This window comes from Manacus candei, unplaced genomic scaffold (assembly GCF_025592945.1).
Source record: "Manacus candei isolate 608988 ecotype Guabito, Panama unplaced genomic scaffold, ASM2559294v1 h1tg000169l, whole genome shotgun sequence".
In the NCBI taxonomy this organism is placed as follows: domain Eukaryota; kingdom Metazoa; phylum Chordata; class Aves; order Passeriformes; family Pipridae; genus Manacus; species Manacus candei.
In genome coordinates, this window is record NW_026138217.1 from 1,353,477 (window position 1) to 1,365,809 (window position 12,333).

Genomic DNA, 12,333 nt, shown 5'->3' on the forward strand with positions numbered 1-12,333 from the left:
ACTCTAAGGACTTGGCGGTGCTCCAAACCCACCTAGAGGAGCCTGTTCTATAACCGATAACCCACGATACACCCAACCATCCCTTGCCAAATCAGCCTATATACCGCCGTCGTCAGCCCACCCCTAAACTGAGGGTTTAACAGTGGGCACAACAGCAACATCCCACTAATAAGACAGGTCAAGGTATAGCTCATGAGATGGTAGAAATGGGCTACATTTTCCAGCATAGAATACCTCACGACAAGGAGTGTGAAATCACTCCTAAAAGGCGGATTTAGCAGTAAAGCAGGATAATAATGCCTCCTTTAAGCTGGTTCTGAAGCACGTACATACCGCCCGTCAGCCTCCTCACAAGCTAGGATTAATTTTATTTATAATAAACCCCTAAGCTAGAGATGAGGCAAGTCGTAACAAGGTAAGTGTACCAGAAGGTGCACTTAGTCTACCAAGACGTAGCTATAACTAAAGCATTCAGCTTACACCTGAAAGATATCTGTTCCATATCAGATCGCCTTGAAGCCTAACTCTAGCTCTTCTACCAGATTACATAGAAACTAAGTTAATACTACCCATTAAATCAAAACATTCTCTCACTCAACCTAGTATAGGCGATAGAAAGGTAAACTCAAGACGCAATAGAGATCATGTACCGTAAGGGAAGAATGAAAGAGTAATGACAAACCAAGCAATAAATAGCAAAGACCAACCCTTGTACCTTTTGCACCATGATTTAGCGAGAACTACCCAAGCAAAACGCCAATTTAAGCTTGCTTCCCCGAAACCCAAGCGAGCTACTTACGAGCAGCTATCTACTGAGCAAACCCGTCTCTGTTGCAAAAGAGTGGGAAGACTCATTAGTAGTGGTGAAAAGCCAATCGAGCTGGGTGATAGCTGGTTGCCTATGAAATGAATCTTAGTTCCCTCTTAATTCACCTCCCAGGACTACACTCAACCCACATGAAGCGAATTAAGGGCTATTTAAAGGAGGTACAGCTCCTTTAAAAAAGAATACACTCTCCCCTAGCGGATAAATTTAATTACAGCTTAATTGTGGGCCTTCAAGCAGCCACCATTAAAGAATGCGTCAAAGCTCCTCACCTAAAAATATCTAAACTTCCTCATGACTCCCTCTTCCCCAATAGGCCAACTTATATTAAATAAGAGAATTTATGCTAAAATAAGTAACTAGGGATCCCCTCTATGGCGCAAGCTTACATTACAACATTATTAACAATCCACAGGATATTTTTTAACCTTAACAAGATCTTATACCCAAAACTCTGTTAACCCACCTATGGAGCGTCCCCAAAGACGAGTAAAATCTGTAAAAGGAACTAGGTAAATCCAAGGCCCGACTGTTTACCAAAAACATAGCCTTTAACAAACCAAGTATTAAAGGTGAAGCCTGCCCAGTGACAATTCGTTCAACGGCCGCCGTATCCTAACCGTGCAAAGGTAGCGCAATCAATTGTCCCATAAATCGGGACTTGTATGAATGGCTTAACGAGGTCTTAGCTGTCTCCTACAGATAATCAGTGAAATTGATCTTCCCGTGCAAAAGCAGGAATAACCCCATAAGACAAGAAGACCCTGTGGAACTTTAAAATCTGCTACCACTCCCATAAACAATACTCACCCACAGGGCCCACTCCCCCGGGATTTTACTGGTGTGCATTTTTTGGTTGGGGTGACCTTGGAGACAAACTTAACCTCCAAATATCAGACAATCCATCTTAACCAAGAACTACCCATCAACGTGCTAATAGTAACCAGACCCAATATAATTGATTAATGAACCTAGCTACCCCAGGGATAACAGCGCAATCTCCTTTAAGAGCCCACATCGACAAGGAGGTTTACGACCTCGATGTTGGATCAGGACATCCTAGTGGTGCAACCGCTACCAAGGGTTTGTTTGTTCAACGATTAACAGTCCTACGTGATCTGAGTTCAGACCGGAGTAATCCAGGTCGGTTTCTATCTATGTTACAACTCCTTCTAGTACGAAAGGATCGAAGAAGTAAGGCCTATGCCACAAGTATGTCTTCGCACCCAGTAATGAACCCAACTAAATTACTAAGAGCTCCACCATAACCCCCTCCTAGAAAAGGACCGCTAACGTGGCAGAGCTTGGCAAATGCAGAAGGCTTAAGCCCTTTACCCAGAGGTTCAAATCCTCTCCCTAGTTCCAACACAAACCACATGACAATTCACTTAACCCTCACTTACTTTATTATATCAATATCCTATGCTCTCTCCATCCTCATCGCCGTAGCATTTCTTACCCTAGTTGAACGTAAGATTCTAAGTTATATGCAAGCCCAAAAAGGGTCTAATATTGTAGGACCATTTGGCCTCTTACAACCTATAGCAGATGGAGTAAAGCTATTCATTAAAGAACCAATTCGTCCATCAACTTCATCCCCTTACTTATTTATATCTACTCCTATCTTAGCCCTTCTCCTAGCAATTACAATCTGAACACCACTTCCCCTACCCTTTCCCCTTACTGACCTAAACCTTGGCATACTCTTCCTTCTAGCTCTATCTAGCTTGGCAGTCTACTCAATTCTATGATCAGGGTGAGCCTCTAACTCAAAATATGCCTTAATCGGCGCCCTCCGAGCAGTCGCACAAACTGTCTCTTACGAAGTTACCCTAGCCATTATTCTCCTATCCGTAATTATCCTTAGTGGTAACTACACCCTCAATACCCTAGCTACAACTCAAGAACCTCTCTACCTCATTTTCTCCTCCTGGTCCTTAGCAATAATATGATATATCTCCACTCTTGCCGAAACAAACCGCGCTCCATTTGACCTGACAGAAGGAGAATCTGAACTAGTCTCAGGGTTCAACGTAGAATATGCTGCAGGGCCATTCGCCTTGTTTTTTCTTGCCGAATATGCTAATATTATACTAATAAATGCACTCACAACCATTCTATTCCTAAACCCCAGCTCACTTAATCTCCCTCAAGAACTCATTCCCCCTACTTTAGCTACAAAAACCCTCCTCCTTTCCGCAGGATTCTTAGGAATCCGCGCCTCTTACCCTCGATTCCGATATGATCAACTCATACATTTGCTTTGAAAAAACTTCTTACCCCTAACATATGCCTATGGCATACCAGCCTTCCTATCTCCTATGCAGGCCTACCCCCCTACCTAAGACACTCAAGGAAATGTGCCTGAATCCAAAAGGGTTACTATGATAAAGTAAACATAGAGGTATACCAATCCTCTCATTTCCTAATTTTAGAAAAGTAGGAATCGAACCTACACTAAAGGAATCAAAATCCTCTATACTCCCTCTATATTATTTTCTAGTAAGGTCAGCTAATTAAGCTATCGGGCCCATACCCCGAAAATGATGGTTTAACTCTACCTTAAACCCCAAACCGTAAACCCTAAAACCTAAACCCTAACCCTTGCTAACCTTAACCCTAACCCTAACCCTAACATCTCATAGCAGAGGGAGGGAGGGGCCTGATTCCTCATCAGATATATCAACAGTCAAAAGCCTGTAAGCTCAGCTCTTGCCTTTTCAGGGCTTCACACCGTCAGCACTGGAGGGAGGGAGGGGCCCGACTGCTCATCAGAGGTATCATGCAAGTCAAAAGCCTGAAAAGTCTCCTAGAATGCATAAATCATTAACCATTTCAGTCTCTGACAATTGGTCCACACAGAAACTGCAAGCTATGCCCAAAGCCTGTTCCCTAATCTTAGAAGAGAGACTGCAACCCTCGAGATGTTGGAGGCTCGAGGCATGGTCCGTGACACTAATCATGGCTATAACTCATAACTTCTTGGAGTATGGGGACTTCCCTCCTTCACCCCCGGCAGATCAAGGCCACCACTTCAACTGACAGACATGGAAGCATCGCTGGACCCCGTGGGCAGTGACTATATACATCTGTCCACTCTCAGCTTTTCTTTCTCTTACTCTCCCTTGCTCTTCTCCTGCCTTTCTCTCCCCTATGCTTTTTCTTTCCCCCCCCCAAAGGTTATCTCTGTGTCACATTGTGGTATGACAGCACCCAAACTGCTAGCATGCCTGTTGATACAGAATTGTTAAAATAAACCTTACCAGTATATGTTTTCAGACACCGATTATTTAGTGTCGTTTCACTTTAATCCACTCCAAGGGAATTATTAATAAAAACCTGAGTTACCCCCTCTCCCCTTTTCCTGGGGCGGGTTGTAACACCAATCAGCACTGACTCCGCCCAGTAGGCAGAACCAGTAACGCAGAACAATCAACACGGACTCCACCTCTTGACTCCACCCAGTGGGCGGGGCCAGTGCTCTATAGAAGCAGAGTACATACCGGACGGCGGTGGGTATTCTACCAGACACGCAACAGAACAGCAACAGCAAAAGCAGAGACCCAAGAGAAAAAGCAAAAGATTCTGACAGCGGTGGGCAGTGAATCGGGCTTATAGCCCAGAAAGGGTTTACTGGGCACCACTGCGTGTCCAGAATGGGCTAAAACCGCGATTGTTAGATTGTGCACTGAGACAAATTCTTCCAAACCCTAACTCTCACCCATACCCCTAACCCTAACCCTAACCCTAACCCTAACCCTAACAGTAACCCTGTCTTTTGCTAACCCTAAACCTAACCCTAACCCTAACTTTTGCTAACTCTAACTCTAACCCTAAATTTCCTAACCCTAACCCTAACCCTTTCTAACCCTAACCCTAACTCAAAACCTAACCCAAACCCTAACCCTAACCCTAACCTTAAACCCTAACCCTAACCCCAACCCTAACACTAAACCCTAAACCAAAAGGAAACTTCCTTTGCTATGCCTACTGGGCGGAGTCAGTGCTGATTGGTGTTACAACCCGCCCCAGGAAAAGGGGAGAGGGGGGAACTCAGGTTTTTATTAATAATTCCCTTGGGGTGGATTAAGGTGAAACGACACTAAATAATCGGTGTCTGAAAACATATACTGGCAAGGTTTATTTTAACAATTCTGTATCAACAGGCATGCTAGTAGTTTGGGAGTTGGGCTATCAGTTGGGAGGCATGGCTGAAAATAGGAAAGAACAGCCCTAATTCACAGGAAAGAAAGTCTGGAAGCTTTGGCTTTGTGGTGCAGTTGGTGGGCCACACTGGGCACTCCATGGGCAGGCAGCAAGAGTTTTCTGGATCTGGGAGTCAATCTGGGGGCCTCGGAGTGTTTGAGGGGAAGTTGGGAGTGTCCTGTGGGACCAGGATGGGATTTGAGGGCTCCTGGAGGGGCTGGGACGGGTGTATACTGCGGGCATCGTCTAGTATTGATGGGGGTAATCAGTGAGCTGACTGTTTCATAATCATCCAAATTTTAACATACAATATGATTATTAGAATAAAAAGCAAAAAGGTAATATCAACAAAACAGTAACAGGGTGAAGCTCTTGGTTGAAGACTGGTTTCTTCTTTTTCTCCAGTGATTTTAATTCTTTTTTGTCTGGGTTTTAATCCCATCTTTGGCATTTTGCTGCGAACATTTTGTCCCCATATCCATTGGAAATTGTATTAACTGTTGATGAGAACAAAGTGGAATCCCAAGGTATGTGATATATTGATAGGATTTCACTGGTAGGCTTTTAATTTGTCCAGGTTTATCGCCATAATGCTTCTGCTCTTTAACCACTTGAATCAGAATGAATTGAGTTGTTTTCTGGGTCGGGTTCTCTTTTTGAGTCCAAGGGTTTTTAGTGGATTCAGTATCAGGCACAAAGGAAATTGAGGGAGGTAAAGAATAATCTTCCCTTTGTTCATTATCACAGGGATCACTCAGTCTATTTTCATTAATGTGAGGAAAGCTGGGAGACTCTAGAAACATCAGTTGAACTTCAAATTCTCCTTGTTTCTTTCTCTGCTGAGACTTAGAATCAGGGTTCTCTGTGGTTTCCCAAGTCTCAATGCCAGGGTAAGACACTGGTTTATGAAGTTGCCTGACCAAACCAGGAGCCTGCTTTTTTAGCAACAGTTTTCTCTCTGCACTCTGGCGCAACAAGACTTTGAAGGTGGTCAACCTCAGTTTGAAGCAGCTCATTTTTAGCAACAAGTTTATCCGATTTTTCTCCTGTTTCCCTCTCAAAGGCTAATGATGACTTCAGCACCACATTTTCTGATTTCAAAACAGTAGATTTAACATCAGAAATCCATTCATGACTTCCCTGTCAGCACTCCATCTAAATGTCTGTGCTCTCACTTTGACCTGAGAGAAACCTGCCTCAGGCAGGTGGAAAAGGGCAGATAAAGAAAAAACAGATGGGTCCAGCAGAAGTGATGCTGCTTCTGTCAAAAGCAGAGCAGAGACTGAAAGCACTTTAGGAAGTTGCTTACAGAAGCACTTGTGCATTCCAAGTTACAGCTCAGGAGTCTCAGTGACTTGTCCAACATGAGAGTTTCTTTTCCATTTCTCAACCCCCAGATTCCTCAGGAGTAGGAAACTGGAAACACTGACTGAGAAAAGCTCCATTCCTTCCTAATAATTGTGCTTTGTCCTTCCCATTTGACAGTGTTCTTGGAAATGTGCTGGTGTGATCTGGATCTGTGAGCAGCCCTGACCTCCCAGAGCACTCATCCAATGGCAGGAAGACCCCACCTGGCTCCTGCTGGGGTTCTTGCCACCACGACCCAGTATGGGTCAATGGAATGGGGAGCAGGGTGGTGGGACCAGTAAGGACCAGTTAAGGGGGTTGGGGGCACTTCAGCATCTCTATCAAGGTCAGACCAGTACAGAGCAGCATAGACCAGTATAGATCGGTATAGACCAGTATAAACCAGTATGGACCAGTATAGACCAATATGGGTCACTGGAATGGGGAATGGGGCAGTGGGACCGATAAGGACCAGTTAAGGGGTTTGGGGGCACTTCAGCATCTCCATCAAGGTCAGACCATTATAGACCAGTATAGACCAGTGTAGACCAGTATAGACCAGTATAGACCAGTATAGACCAGTAAAAAACCAGTATGGACCAGAATGGACCAGTATGGACCAGTACAGGTTACTAGAATAGCGAGCAGGGTGGTGGGACCAGTAAGGACCAGTTAAGGGGGTTGGGGGCACTTCAGCATCTCCATCAAGGTCAGACCAGTACAGACCGGTACAAACCAGTAAGGACCGGTATAGACCAGTATAAACCAGGGTAGAGCAGCATAAACCGATATAAACCAGTACGGGTCACTGAAACAGGGAATGGGGTGGTGGGATCAGTAAGGACCAGTTAAGGGGGTTGGGGGTGCTTCATCATCTCCGTCAAGGTCAGACCAGTACAGACCAGTATAAACCAGTATAGATCAGTATGGACTGGTATAGACCGGTAGAGACCAGTATAAACCAGTACAGACCGGTACGGGTCATTGGAATGGGGAATGGGGCAGTGGGACCAGTAAGGACCAGTTAAGGGGGTTGGGGGCACTTCAGCATCTCCATCAAGGTCAGACCAGTACAGACAAGTATAAACCAGGGTAGAGCAGTATAAACCAGTATAAACCAGTACGGGTCCCTGGAACGGGGAATGGGGTGGTGGGACCAGTAAGAACCAGTTAAGGGGGTTGGGGGCACTTCAGCATCTCCATCAAGGTCAGGTCAGTATAAACCAGTATAGACCCGTATAGACCAGTATGGGCCAGTATAAACCGGTATAAACCAGTATGGACCAGTACAGGTGACTGGAACGGGGAATGGGGTGGTGGGACCAGTAAGGACCAGTTAAGGGGGTTGGGGGTACTTCAGCATCTCTGTCAACGTCCGACCAGTACAGACCAGTATAGACCAGTATAGATTAGTATAAACCAGTATGGACCAGTATAGACCAATATAAACCAGTACGGGTCACTGGAACACGGAATGGGGTGGTGGGACCAGTAAGGACCAGTTAAGGGGGTTGGGGGCACTTCAGCATCTCCATCAAGGTCAGACCAGTACAGACCAGTATAAACCAGGATAGACCAGTATAAACCAGTATGGACCAGTACGGGTCACTGGAACGCGGAATGGGGTGGTGGGACCAGTAAGGACCAGTTAAGGCAGAACTCAGCTGGGACTTAGTGGTTTGGGGGTGGGCATGTCCCTTCTTTAGGTGGGCGTGGTCTCTCCCTGGTGGGCGTGTCCCATCCAAAGGTGGCCAGAGCCTCTGTAAGTGGGCGTGTCTTTTGCATCCTCTCCCCCTCCCTGAACTGGGAGCTCGACTGGGACTTACTGGGTTTTGGGTGGGCGTGTCCCCTCCCAATGATGGACCCACTTTCAGCCCCTCCCCCCACCTTTAAGGGCCCCCCCAGAGCCCCTCCCCCCCCTTCCTGCACCTCCCCAACCCTCAGGGTCCCTCCTGTCCCTCCCCCACCCTCAGGGTCCCTTCCTTCCCCTCCCCCCAGTGAACCTGCTACCCCTCCCCCACTCTCAGGAGCCCTCCCTGCCCCTCCCCCACCTTCAGGGGCCCTCAGGACCCCTCCCCCAACCTCAGAGACTCTCCTGCCCCTCCCCCACCCTCGGGGAACTTCCTACCCTTCCCCCACCCTCAGGGACCCTCAGGGCCCCTCCTTCACTTTCGGGGTCCCTCCCTGCCCCTCCCCAACCCTCAGGACCCTCCCTGCCCCTCCCCCCACCTCGGGGTCCCTCCTGCCCCTCCCCCACCCTCAGGGACGGTCCTGCCCTTCCCCCACCCTCAGGGAACCTCCTGCCCTTCCCCCATGCTCAAGGACCATCCTGCTCCATCCCCACCCTCAGTGTTCCCTCCTTCCCCTCCCCCCCCCACTGGGGCCGTTACTGGTCCCTTACTGGTCTGTACTGGAAAGGGAGAGGGGAGGGGCCGCGCCCTCGAGGCCCCTCCCCCCCAGTGACGTCACCGGGTCCCAAAAATAGCCCCGGGGGCCCAAACTGGAGGGGGGACCTGGAGCCGCACCCAGTGTGACCAGTTCAGGTACTGGGAGGGACTGGGAGGGAACTGGGAGGGACTGGGAGGGACTGGGAGGGGGAAGGGTTTCCCCCCCTCCCCCCCCTCCGTGTCCTTGGGGTGACCTTGGGGAGGGAGGGGGATGGGCCGCTCCCAGTGGCTCCCAGTAGCTCCCAGTAACCCCAGTAATGCCTCTGGTATCTCCAGTGACCCCCCCAGTAACCCCAGTGACCCCCCCAGTAGCTCCTAGTAGCTCCCAGTAACCCAAGTGTCTATCCCAGTAGCTCCCAGTAACTCCCAGTAATCCTAGTGTCCATCCCAGTAACTCCCAGTAACCCCAGTGTCCACCCCAGTAGCTCCCAGTAACCCCAGTGTCCATCCCAGTAACCCCAGTGACCCCCCCAGTAGCTTCCAGTAACTCCCAGTAACACCCAGTGTCCCCCCCAGTGCCTCCCAGTATGTCCCAGTTTAACCCAGTTCCCCCCCCCCCCCTCGTGGGCCCTGGGCCGGGTGGGGAAGGAGCGGGCTCACATTTCCATGGCAACATCCCTTTCCCTCTGGCCCAGTTTCTCCCAGTTCCTCCCAGTTTAACCCAGTTTTTCCACATTTTTCCCCATTTTTCCACATTTCCCCCCATTTTCCACATTTTTCCCAGATTTTCCCCTATTTTTCCACATTTTCCTGAACTTTTCCCCATTTCCCCCCCAGTTTCCAGATTTTTCCCATTTTTCCCCCATTTTCCCAGATTTTTCCCCATTTTGTCCAGATTTTCCCAGATTTTCCCCCCATTTTCTCAGATTTTTCCCCATTTTTTCCACATTTTTCCCACATTTTCCCAGATTTTCACACATTTTTCTCCGGATTTTCCCAGAATTTTTTTCCCATTTTTTCCACATTTTCCCCGATTTTTTCTCACATTTTTCCCAGATTTGCCCAGATTTCTTTCCCCATTTTCCTGGATTTTTCCCAGAATTTCCCAGATTTTCCCCATTTTTCCAAAATTTTTTTTATCTTTCCCCATTTTTCCCCATTTCCTGGATTTTCTCCCATTTTTTCCACATTTTCCCAGATTTTTCCTCATTTTTCCCCAATTTTCCCAAGCTTTTTCCCATTTTTTTAAATCTTTCCCCATTTTTCCCCATTTTCTGGGATTTTTTCCCATTTTTCTCCATTTCCCCCCATTTTCCCCAGAATTTCCAGCATTTCCCCCCCAGTTTGTCCCCATTTTCCCAGATTTCTCCCAGATTTTCCCAGATTTTTCCTTATTTTTTCCCCATTTTCCCGGATTTTTCCCAGATTTTTCCTCCACTTTTCCCAGAATTTCCCACATTTTCCCAGATTTTTCCCACATTTTTTCCCATTTTTCCCACATTTTCTCAGATTTTTCTCCAGATTTTCTTCCAGATTTTCCCACATTTTCCCACATTTTCCCACATTTCCCCCCATTTTTCTTGATTTTTCCCGATTTTCCCCATTTTTCCGGATTTTTTTCCCATTTTTTCTCATTTTCACACATTTCTCCTCATTTTCCCCCATTTTCACCAATTTCTCCTCATTTCCCCCATTTTCCCACAGTTTTTCCCAATTTTCTCACATTTTCCCAGATTTTTTCCCACATTTTCCCAGATTTTCTCCCTATTTCCCCAGATTTTTCCTCATTTTTCCCATTTTTTCCCAGATTTTTTCCCAATTATTTTCCCCATTTTCCCAGATTTCCCCCCTTTTTTTCCCGGATTTTTTCCCAATTTCCCCCCATTTTCCATGATTTTTCCCACATTTTTCCACATTTTCCCAGATTTTTCCTCATTTTCCCCCATTTTTCCCAGATTTTTCCCCATTTTTCTCAGATTTTTTTCCCCATGTTTCCAGATTTTCCCAGAATATTCCCCATTTTCCCCCCATTTTTTCCCTATTTTCCCAGATTTTTCCCATTTTTTCCCCTTTCCCCCCCATTTTTTCCACATTTTTCCCAGATTTTCTCCCATTTTCCCCAGAATTTCCCAGTTTTTTTCCCAATTTTTCCCCATTTTCCCAGTTTTTCCCCAATTTTTTCCCCATTTTCCTGGATTTTTTCTCCATTTCCCCCCATTTTCCCAGATTTCCCCCCCATTTTTCCCACATTTTCCCAGATTTTCACACATTTTTCCCCATTTTCCCCCTTTTTTCCTCATTTTTCCATATTTTCCCATATTTTCCCCCATTTTCCCCAGAATTTCCCCCATTTTTCCCCATTTCTCCGGATTTTTCTCACATTTTCCCAGAATTTTCCACAATTTCCCCATTTGCCCACATTTTCCCAGATTTTTCACCATTTTCCTGATTTGCCCCCCATTTTTCCCACATTTTCACAGATTTTTCTCCAGATTTCCCCCACATTTTTCCCCCATTTCCCCACATTTTCTTGAATTTTTGGGTCCCCAGTTTTCCAAATTTCCCAAATTTCCGCAGTGGGAAAAAATGGGGGGAAAAAACCAGGAATTTTAGGGAAAATGGGGAAAAATTAGGGAAAAATATGGGAAATTTGGTGAACACGAATGAAAAATTGGGAAAAATGGGGGAAAATTTGAGAAAAAAGTGGGAAATTTGGGGAAAATTGATAAAAATGGGGAAAAATGGGGGGAAATTTAGGAAAACTGGGGGAAAGTCCGGAAAAATGTGGAAAAACGGGGGAAATTTTGGGGAAAAAGTCAGAAATTTGGGGAAATGGGGGATTTTGAGGGGAAATGGAGGGAAAACTGGGAAAAAAGTAAGAAATTTGGGGAAAACGGGTGAAAAATCAGGAAAAATGGGGGATAATTGGGAAAAATTAGGGGAAATTTAGGAAAAAATTGGGAAAAACTTGGGTGTCCCCACCAGGTTCGGCCCCACCATGGCCCCGATAGCCCCGGGATCAGGTGAGACCCCTACCCCATGCCCTGACCCCTCCCCCTCCCCGAGGTCACTGCCCTGACCCCCCGAGTCCAGGCTGTGACCCCTCCCCCACCCCGTGGTCCCTCCCACACTTTATGGCCCCTTCCCCATTCTGTGGCCCCTACCCCATTCTGTAGCCCCTACCCCACTCTGTGACCCCTCTCCCACTTCATGGCCCCTCCCCCACTCTCTGACCCCTCCCCCACTCTATGGCCCCTCATCCACTTTATGGCCCCTCCCCCACTCTCAGACCCTTCCCCCACTTTATGGCCCCTCCCCCACTCTGTGGCTCCTCCCCCACTCTGTGACCCCTCCCCCATTCTGGGACCCCTCTCCCACTCTGTGGCCCCTCCCCCACTTTACGGCCTCTCCCCCACTCGGTGACCCCTCCCCCACCGACAGCTTCTCCCTGCAGAGAGAACAGCCAACACACTATTTCACTTCTCACTTTAACAAAGCTCTTTTCTCCTTCAAGCCCCTCAAAGGCGCCAAGGCCACATAGGAGGCCACACACAAACAGTACTCCTC